The sequence below is a fragment of the Jaculus jaculus genome, chromosome 7 (genome assembly GCF_020740685.1).
Source record: "Jaculus jaculus isolate mJacJac1 chromosome 7, mJacJac1.mat.Y.cur, whole genome shotgun sequence".
Lineage (NCBI taxonomy): Eukaryota > Metazoa > Chordata > Mammalia > Rodentia > Dipodidae > Jaculus > Jaculus jaculus.
Genome location: NC_059108.1, coordinates 87158270 through 87169682, shown reverse-complemented (window position 1 = coordinate 87169682; position 11413 = coordinate 87158270). Strand labels below are relative to the sequence as shown.

Below are 11413 nucleotides of genomic sequence, written 5' to 3'. Positions count from 1 at the left end.
GCAAAGAAAGCATAATAATTTACACATGAAAAACACTGCCTTAAATTTCATTGTCCTAATGTCCTTCCATCCTTTAGTGACACTAGTCTCTGCCTTATGCAGCTGTCCTCTGAGCTTTGCTTGGAGAAAAGCCATATACAGGGAATCTGTTAAAGTGTTACAGTTTTATGATCATCAACTTTGAGTGGCCTCAGCTCTGCATGATAACAACAGAACTGCTTCTACTTGTGTTTTTTCCTATCCTGTCATCTCTAGGAGATAGATAAAAATCTCAGTTCTTCCCCATCTTCTGGGTTCTGACCCCTTTCACCTTTCTCCCTACTAAATCACTGAGTAACTTTCAGTAGCAACCAGACTTCAGAATTCATGAAGAAAGCGAAGTCCTCAGGACTGCCTCAAACTCCTGCCACCAATGCAGTACAACAAATCAAGCTATATATGAGGCTTCTTTCCTTCTTGTTCCAGAAAGAAGGATCCTACCTCTTATATCTCCTCAAGCACCTTAGTCTTTCCTCTCTGTCCTGTCTTCAGACTGCCCCTCTATACTGGTTTCTTCCCATCACCCTTCCACCAACCCCCTCCTCTCTCCTCCCTCCCTCCCTGCTCCCCTTCATATTTCTCTCCCCTTCATTCTACAATTTTGACTGCTGCCTCCAACAAAACTCTCCTTGTCAAACGAGATTGACGCCTTTCAGCATTTGATACTGCTGAACATTTGTCCTCATCTTTCACTTAGTTAGCTGAGTTTTTATTTTCTTTTTTTTTTTTATTTTTTTTTATTTATTTTTTTTTCTATTTTTTGAGTTTTTATTTTCTGCATAGTGCCTTGCTCTATGGATTGAATTTCCACTATGTAACACAATCTGTAATGATGTATTGGCACATGATCAGAATCACAAGATGAAAAGGGCCAATCCTCCAAGTCCCCCTCCTGCTCCCATGACCCAACCCCCAACTTCCTCACTCGGAGATCATGAGCTTTAAGCACTGTGTATGTCCAGAGCTGCAGAGCGCCTGTATATATATGTGTATGTATGTATGTACATGTGCTCAAACTTCCTTGTATATGAGTGGCGGCCCACATAGGCCACCTCACACATGTGGAAGTCAGAGGATTGTTTTCAGGTATCAGTCTTTGTTTTCCACCTTGTTTGAGGCAAGATCTCATTGGTTGTTGCTCACCACTCTGCTAGCCAGGCTGGCTTGTATTCAAGCTTCTGGAAAATTCTCCTGTCTCTACCTCCTATCTCAATGTAAGCATGCTAAGATTATAGAAGTCCACCATGACTTCTGGCATAATGGAATTTATGTGTAGTCTGGGGAACCAAATTCAAGTACTAAGGATTGTGCATCAAACACTTTATCCAAAAACCATCTCCCCAGCCCTTTTATTATATATTTTAATATTGTCTTTACTTCATTTTATTTTTCCTCCTTTAATTTATTAGTTAGCACACAGAGAAATGTGTTTCATTGCGATACATACACAATATATATATATTTTTTTCACACTTTGTTCTTATTCACCCCTGCATTGCCCTCCCTCCTTCCCCCTTTCCACCTTTTGCTGGTCCCCTACTTCACAAAAAAAAAAAAAAAGAGAGAGAGAGAGAGAGAGAGAGAGAGAGAGAGAGCTAGAGAATTGGCTTAGAGGTTAAGGCACTTGCCTGTGAAGCCTAAAGATCTATGTTCAACTCTCCAGGTCCCATATAAGCCAGACACACAAGTTGACGCAATCATACAAGGTCACACATGCACACAAGACAGTGCATGCATTTGAAGTTTGATTACTGTAGCTGGAGGCCCTGGTATGCCATTGTCTCTCTCTATCTATCTATCTATCTCCCCCAGCACTAAAAAAAAAAAAAAAAAAAAAAAAAAAAACCAGGGGAGATAGCCACTCCCTCCTGGTTTTTCTAATTAGAGATGACCTGGACTTCAGTCTATAGTCCCAGGCTGGCCTTGAACTCATGCAATCCTCTTATTTCTGCCTCCCAAATGCTGGAATTAAAGGCATGTGCCACTGCATCTTACTAAAAAGAAACTTTACATTTTTATTCTCTTCTTACCTCTAATTTTATTTCTGCATTTTTCTTTATTGTACAACCAGATATTTTATCACTTACTTGTTTCCTCTTCATCATGTTCTTTTCCTTTTTTCTTCTTTTCTTTCACTTAACCTTTCTTCTTGTCACCCTACTGCAGTCAAGTTCGTATTGCTGGTAGAAATCACCCAACCAAGAGCAGCTTGGGGGAAAAAGAGGTTTATTTTGGCTCATAGGCTTGAGGGGGAAGCTACATGATGGCAGGGGAAAATAATGGCATGAACAGAGGGTGGACATCACCCTCTGATCAACATAAGGTGGACAACAGCAATAGAGAGTGTGCCAAACACTGGCACGGGAAAACTGGCTATAACACCCATAAGCCTGCCCCCAACAATAACACTGCCTCTTGGAGGTGTTAATTCCCAAATCTCCGTCACTTGGGAACCTAGAATCCAGAACACCTAAGTTTATTGGAGACAGCTGAATCAAACCACCACATTCCACCTATGGCCCCTATAAACTGATAACCATACATGATGTAAAATGCAATGTATTCAATCCAACTTTAAAAGTCCCCATAGTTTTTATCAATTCCAATGATGTTCATACATCCCCATAATCCAAGATCTTTTAACTGAGCCATAATTCCAAAAATAACCTCAAAAACAAAACTTATAATGGCACAGAATGAACATTTGCACTGCAAAACATGGCATCGGGCATAGCAAAGAATATTCAGTCAATACAGGACTTAAAAGAACCAGGGCAAACATCAAATTCTGTAGCTTCAGGTCCAAAAACAGTGACAAATCTCCAAGTCTGATAATTCTAACCAGCAACAAATCTCTGGTATTCCAATTCCACACCTCCAGCTAGGCTACTCACAGTCCTGGAAAACTTCATCAAGTTGGCAGTTTTCCTTAGCAGCCATCTTGTGGTCCCACCATCTCCACTGGGTCTCCTCTGCAATCCATGGCTCACCCTCGAGGCTCCATGGGGTCTCCATTCAGATAACCAGCAAACCTGCCACACACTGCCCATGGCCATTTCCAAAATACAAGACTGTGTTGCAAACTCAATGACCCTCTCTTTCCTGCATTTCTTATACTCTACAATACCAGGTAGCATGTCAATTTGTTAATCCAGGGGAGAATAAAGCAGCTTTGAAGAACAGGGCACTTCTTGAGCACTCAGCCACTCCAAAAGAGTCTACATTCTTCCTGTTGCCCCAGTGAAGGTCAGCTAGCCTAGTCTCAAAGGTTGTAATCTCTCAATTGCAACTAAATGGGCAACAGTTCACCCAAAGATTTTTCTTTCTGTGCCATATCCCTCTGCTCATACCAGTTCATTTCTATGCAAAGCAACCCTGCACAACTTCTCAGGACATGGGCATAAGAGCAAGCTTCTCACACAAACTGCTAGCCCAGTCCAGGCAAAGCTCTTTCTCACCCTCATAAGCCAAACCTCACAGTCCATAGTTCTTACTGCCTTCAGGTCTTTCAACTCTGACCAGAATAGTCCACCAAGCTGTACTTACAGCACTGCAAGGCGTCTCTTAGGCCAAGTTTTCAAATCCTTCCATATTTCCTCTTGAAAATCAGCTCCAAAAGGCCAAAGCCACACAGTCAGGTGTCTAGCAGCAACCCCACTCTTGGTACCACTTTACTGTTGCAGTCAGGTTTGCATTGCTGGTAGAAATCATCCAACCAAGAGAAGCTTGTGGGAAAAAGAGGTTTATTTTGGCTTACAGGCTTGAGGGAGATGCTCCATGATGGCAGGGAAAACTATGACATGAGCAGGGGTGGACATCAACCCCTGGAAAACATAAGGTGAACAACAGCAACAGGAGAGTATGTCAAACACTGGCGATGGAAACTGGCTATAATACCCATATGCCTGCCCCCAACAATAACACTGCCTCCTGGAGGTGTTAATTCCCAAATCTCCATCAGCTGAGAACCTAACATCCACACCAGAGTTTATTGGGGCCACCTGAATCAAACCACCATACACCCACACACCCATTCCCTGTTACCTCCTTTATTTTGTTCTTTTATTATTATTATTATTATTATTACTTTTATCTTTTTATAAGAGTTTTATTTATATATTTATCATTTATTTATTTGAGAGAGAGAAGGCAGATACAGTGAGAGAATGGGTGTGCCAGGGTCTCCAGTCACTGTAAATGAGCTGAGCTCCATCTGGCTTTATGTGCATACTGAGAAACTGAACCTGAGTCCTTAGGCTGGGCAAACAAGCACCTTAACCACTCAGACACCTCTTCAGCCCTACTTTTACCTTTTATTAATTAAATTTATTAATTATTACCTTCACTAATTTATTAATTTTTAACTTCATTGTATATTCTACTTTGATTTGTACTTTTACTTCTAGGGCTAGTAATGGTATATTATTTTTAATTGATATTTATTATGTTCCTATATATGATTTGTTTTAGTGTTATTGCTGTTGCATGAGTTTTTCTCTTCTCTAAGAAGTACTGAAGAGCTCTCAAAAGAAGGCTGCTAGGAAGACACACGTACAAAAACCAAAGGAGATAGCCACTCCAAGAGATATACAACTACAGTATAAAAACTTCCAAGAACCACAAGGAAACATGTCTCTAAATGTTCATATGCAGTAACTGAATTCAAAGAGAGTGAAGTGTTTGAAGTGCCAAAGAATTCAAAAGTCTAGTTTAAAAAGTGATTAACAGCCTCAAAAAGAATAATACAAATATATGAAGTAAATAAGTGTCGAGAGAGATGACTAAGCACTTAAAGATGCTTTATTGAAAAGCCTGGAGGCCAGGGTTCAATTCCCCAGTATCCATATAAAGCCAGATACACAAAACAGTGCATGTGTCTGGAGTTCATTTGTGGTGGTTCTGATGTGCCCATTCTCATTTTCTCTCAAATAAATAAATAATTTAAACAATTAAGTGATGGGCTAGAGAGATGATTCTGCAGTTAAGACACTTGCCTGCAAAACCAAAGAACCCAGGTTCAATTCCCCAGGACTCACATAAGCCAGATGCATAAGGTGATGCATGTGTCTGGAGTTCATTTGCATTAGCTGCCCTTGCCCACCCATCCCTCCCATACCTCTTTCTCTCACCCCTCACTCAAATAAATAAATAAGTGTTAACACTTGGACACAAAATTGAATATTGCAGTTATTACCTCCTTATTGCTAGGACAACCAACTGAGCAGAAGCAACTCATGGGAGGAAAGGGTTTGTTTCAGGTGATAGTCTCCAGGGGAAGCTTCATCATGGAAGAGGAAGCTGGTTCACTTCATCACACATACATAAAAGAGACAGAACAGGCAGAGAGCACCAGCCACCAAGAACTGTCTCTAAACACATACCTTAGACCTGGACTCAAAATTAATCTCCAGTGACATACCTCTTCCATCAAGGCTCCAAGTGCTAAGAATAAGTAGGAAGCTTAATCTTAATCAAAAATACTTTAGGCTATGGGGGACACACATTTACATGCAAACCACCACATAGAACAAAGAAATGGAGATTCAGACAGAAAATAGAAATATTGGATGGTGTCACATGCATGTAGAGTTCCTTTGCAGTGGCTGCAGGCCCTGGTGTGCCCATTCTCTCTCTGTGTGTCTCTAATAAATCTTTAAAGAGAGAGAGAGAGAGACTTCCAGTTAAGATATTGGCATAGGAACCACACCAAAGCAGCGTAGGGTAGAAAAAGCCAAGCAAGGGTGCTGTTTTCTTGGTGAACCAGGTAGCAGCACAAGGGTGAAGGAGATGACAAAGAGAACAATCAACTCTGTGGTGGTTTGAGTCAGGTGTCCCCCATAAACTTAGGTGTTCTGAATGCCGGGTTCCCAGCTGATGGAGATTTGGGAATTAATGCCTCCTGGAGGGAGTGTATTGTTGGGGGCTGGCTTATGGGTATTAAAGCCAGTTTCCCCTTGCTAGTGTTTGGCACACCCTTCTGTTGCTGTGGTCCATCTTAAGTTTGCCAGGGGATGATGTCCACCCTCTGCTCATGCCATCGTTTTCCCCTGCCATCGTGGAGCTTCCCCTCGAGCCTGTAAGCCAAAATAAAACTCTTTTTCCCAGAAGCTGCTCTTGGTTGGGTGATTTCTACCAGCAATGCGAACCGGACTGCAACAAACTCCTACCAAGTTAGATATCCAGAGACCCAGAGGCCCCCAACACCTCATCACTGAAGCAGACCAAAATTGAACCCATGGCTCAGGGAAATTTTGCAGAAGAGGGGCGGAAAGAAAGTCAAAGCCATGGATCATGATACACAGAGACATTTCTCCTCCCCATAACTGTGGGCTAACTCCACAATGCATGACCCATATACCTCAACAAGGAGGGTCCAGGGGGAGAGGGTAGGACATGGATGAGCCTAACAATGGTACCAACTTGACTGTATTCACTGAGTATAAAACTAATTAATAAAAATAAATTTAAAAAACAGAAAAATACAATCTTCTACTAATAAGTGAGGTATATAAGAAATTACCAATGACACCAGAGAAGTAGGAGAGATCCAAGCACCCAGAGCCCACATAGGCAGGCAGAAGTGGCTCCAGCAGCAGTGGACCAGGTCCATGGGCCCACAGCTAAAAGGCTCAGCTTGAGCCACAGGAGAAGCCAGGTGAGGGGATTTTCCAGTCATACCACAGCTCTTCACAAACTCAAGAAATGTGGAGAACTGCAGAGAACAACAGAGGAGCAGATCACAAGGTAGAGGATCACATGGACCAGCAGGAGAACTAGAGCCACCATCCACAGCCTTCCCTCTCCCACTGCCAGCACATGCACCAGGAAGCAACAGAGACCAGGGGAAGGGAGCTCACAGCACTGAGCACTGGTGACCAGAGCAGCGATCCAATGACCCAGCAGGCTTCTTGAACCCAAAGAGGGACCCAAGAAGGAGCACAGCATAACTGAGACCAAAATAATTCCAAAATGTAACTGGGATTATAACAGGTCAGTACCCACCAAATAAGCCTGGTATGTGGGCCTGAACCAGAAGTGCTAATTGCACCTTCCCTATCAGAATAAATTATAGGTTAAATCTGATAGGTGATCAGATTTGCCATTTTGTTTTTTGAAACCCTTTATTTATTTATCTTTTTTAACCTTTCGTACTGTAGCTCTGAGGTTTCCCTACAATTTACCACGGGCTCTCCTCCTTTTTTTAAAATTTTAATTAACATTTCCATGATTATAAAAAAATATCCCATGGTAATTCCCTCCCTCCCAGCCGCACACTTACCCCTTTGAAATTCCATTCTCCATCATATTACCTCCCCATCTCAATAATTGCACTTACATATATACAATATCAACCTATTAAGTACCCTCCTCCCTTCCTTTCTCTTCCCTTTATATCTCCTTTTTAATTTACTGGCCTCTGCTACTAAGAATTTTCATTCTCACGCAGAAACCCAATCATCTGTAGCTAGGATCCACATATGAGAGAGAACATGTGGCGGTTGGCTTTCTGGGCCTGGGTTACCTCACTTAGTATAATCCTTTCCAGGTCCATCCATTTTTTTTTTAATTATTTATTTATTTATTTGAGAGCGACAGACACAGAGAAAGACAGATAGAGGGAGAGAGAGAGAATGGGCGCGCCAGGGCTTCCAGCCTCTGCAAACGAACTCCAGACGCGTGCGCCCCCTTGTGCATCTGGCTAACGTGGGACCTGGGGAACCGAGCCTCGAACCGGGGTACTTAGGCTTCACAGGCAAGCGCTTAACCGCTAAGCCATCTCTCCAGCCCGAGGTCCATCCATTTTTCTGCAAATTTCATAACTTCATTTTTCTTTACCGCTGAGTAGAACTCCATTGTATAAATGTGCCACAACTTCATTATCCACTCATCAGTTGAGTGATATCTAGGCTGGCTATTATAAATTGAGCAGCAATAAACATGGTTGAGCACATACTTCTAAGGAAATGAGATGATTCCTTCAGATGTATGCCTAGGAGTGCTATAGCTGGGTGATATGGTAGATCACTCTTTAGCTGTTTTAGGAACCTCTACACTGATTTCCACAATGGCTGGACCAGATTGCATTCCCACCAGCAGTGTAGAAGGTTCCTCTTTTCCACATCACCACTAACATTTATGATCATTTGTTTTCATGATAGTGGCCAATCTGACGGGAGTGTGATGGAATCTCAATGTAGTTTTAATCTGCATTTCCTTGATGACTAGTGACATAGAACATTTTTTTAGATGCTTATATGCCATTCGTATTTCTTCCTTTGAGAATGCTCTATTTAGCTCCAAAGCCCATTTTTTGATTGGCTTGTTTGATTCCTTATTATTTAACTTATTGAGTTCTTTGTATATGCTAGATATTAATCTTCTATCAGATATATAGCTGGCAAAGATTTTTTCCCATTCTGTAGGTTGCCTCTTTGCATTTTTCACTGTGTCCTTTACAGTGCAAAATCTTTGTAATTTCATGAGGTCCCAGTGATTAATCTGTGATTTATTGCATGAGAAATTGGGGTTGTATTCAGAAAGTCATTGCTAAAAGCAATATGTTGAAGGGTTTCCCCTACTTTTTCCTCTAGCAGTTTCAGAGCTTCAGGTCTGATGTTAAGGTCTTTAATCCATTTGGACTTAATTCTTGTGCATGGTGAGAGAGAAGAATCTATTTTCATCCTTCTATAGATATATATCCAGTTTTCCCAACACCATTTGCTGAAGAGGCTGTCTTTTCTCCAATGAGTATTTTTGGCATTTTTATCAAATATCAGGTGGCTATAGCTACTTGGGCTTACATCTGGGTCCTCTATTCTGTTCCATTGATCTACATGTCTGTTTTTGTACCAGTACCATGCTGTTTTTGTTACTATGGCTCTGTAGCATAGGTTAAAATCAGGTATGGTGATACCACCAGCCTTATTTTTGTTGCTCAGTATTATTTTAGATATTCAAGGTTTTTTGTGACTCCAAATGAATTTTTGGATTGTTTTTTCAATTTCCATGAAGAATGCCTTTGGAATTTTGATAGGGATTTCAATAAATGTGTAGATTGCTTTAGGTAAGATTGCCATTTTCACAATATTGATTCTTCCAATCCAGGAACAAGGGATGTTTCTCCACTTTCTAGTGTCTTCTGCAATTTCTCGCTTGAGTGTTTTAAAGTTCTCATTGTAGAGATTCTTTACTTCCTTCATTAAGTTTATTCAAAGGTACTTTATTTATTTTTTTTTTGATGCAATTGTGAATGGGAGCGATTCTCTGATTTCATCCTCTCTGTGTTTGTTGTTAGCATATATGAAGGCCACTGATTTCTGTGTATTTATTTTGTATCCTGCTACATGGCTGTAGGTTTTTATCAGCTCTAACAGTTTGCTAATAGAGTCTTTAGGGTCCTTTATGTATAGAATCATGTCATCTGCAAATAATTTGTATCCCTTTTATGTGTGTCTCTTGCCTTATTGCTATGGCTAAGACTTCCAAAACTATATTAAATAAAAGTGGGGACAGTGGACACCCTTGTCTTGTTCCTGATTTTAGTGGAAAAGCTCCCAGTTTTTCCTCATTTAGTAATATGTTGGCTGTAGGCTTGTCATAAATACCTTTTATTATATTGAGATATGTTCTTTCTATTCCCAGTCTCTGTAGGACTTTTATCATGAAGGGATGTTGGATTTTGTCAAATGCTTTCTCTGTATCCAATGAGATGATCATGTGATATTTGTCCTTCAACCATTTATATAATTTATTACATTTATAGATTTGTGTATATTGAACCATCCCTGCATCTCTGGGATAAAGCCTGCTTGGTCAGGGTGAATGATTTTTTTGATATACTCTTGTATTCCATTTGCCAATATTTTGTTGAGAATTTTTACATCTATGTTCATGAGGAAGATTGGTCTGTAATTTTCTTTTTTGTTCTATCTTTCCCTGGTTTGGGTATCAGGGTGATGCTGGCCTCATAGAAGGAGTTTGGTAGAATTCCTTCTTTTTCTATTTCCTGGAAAAGAATGATTATATATATGCTCAAAGACGTCAAAGAGGAAATCAAAGGAATCAAAGAAGACATAGGAAACAAATTTAATGAAATAAAGAGGTCAATACAAGACATAAATAAGGAAATAGAAATAATAAAGAAAAACCAGTCAGAATTACTAGCAATGAAGAACATAGTTAATGAAATAAAAAACTCTGTAGAAAACCTCACCAGTAGAATGGATGAAGAAGAGGACAGAATATCTAAACTAGAAGATGAGGTGACAGATCTAATACAGTCCAACAAAGAGAAAGACAAATAAGAAAGTATGAATGGGAATTTCAAGATATTTGGGACACTATGGCCTTCGCTGCCACTGCTGCCGCCGCTGCAGTGGCCGCTCCCTGGGCCATAGGAAATGAGCGATAACGATGACATCGAGGTGGAGAGTGACGAAGAGCAACCGAGGTTTCAATCTGCGGCTGACAAACGGGCTCATCATAATGCACTGGAACGAAAAGGTAGGGGCCACATCAAAGACAGCTTTCACAGTTTGCGGGACTCAGTCCCATCACTCCAAGGAGAGAAGGCATCCTGGGCCCAAATCCTAGACAAAGCCACAGAGTATATCCAGTATATGAGGAGGAAAACCCCACACACCAGCAAGATATCGATGACCTCAAGAGGCAGAATGCTCTTCTGGAGCAGCAAGTCCGTGCACTGGAGAAGGCGAGGTCGAGTGCCCAACTGCAGACCAACTACCCCTCCTCAGACAACAGCCTCTACACCAGCGCCAAGGGCAGCACCATCTCTGCCTTCGATGGAGGTTCAGACTCCAGCTCAGAATCGGAGCCCGAAGAGCCCCAGAGCAGGAAGAAACTCCGGACGGAGGCCAGCTAAGCTACACAGGGCAGGCCAGCAATAAAACTGTCAGTGTCCTCTGTCGACTCCTCCTCGCAGTTCATCCTTAGATCCTTCAGAACCATTTAAAAGACTTTATTTTTCTCTTTCTCTCTTTTTTTAAATTATTTTTACGTAGAAGCTCTTGGACAACAGCTCTCGTTTTCCTTCCCCATTTCCTCTATTTTTAAAAATGTATTCCCTTCAGGGATTCCTTGTCCCCACCAGGAATTTTTAAACCAAAACACCCCAACTTGGCAGCTTTTTCTGTGGAGGACAGACAGCCAGCCGGACCTCTGAGCACATGGTGTCCTGCCCGCCCCACCAGCTCCTCCAGCCCGCGGAGCAGTGCCTGGAGGACACCTGCCCGGCCAGGCCTCTCCTCCCACGCCCCTCACAGTAGACTTTGTGAGTCTGTGAACTGCTCTACCTTGACAAGATGACCAGATTGCAGTAATCAGAATTACCCCTTCTCCTTTGTAAGGATTTTTT

At 41.5% G+C, this 11413-nt stretch overlaps 1 pseudogene; it reads left to right on the top strand.

The window, feature by feature from the left end:
- Positions 1-10439: 10439 nt before the first annotated feature.
- On the top strand, positions 10440-10921 carry LOC123462231 (annotated as a pseudogene).
- The last annotated feature ends 492 nt before the right edge of the window (positions 10922-11413 follow it).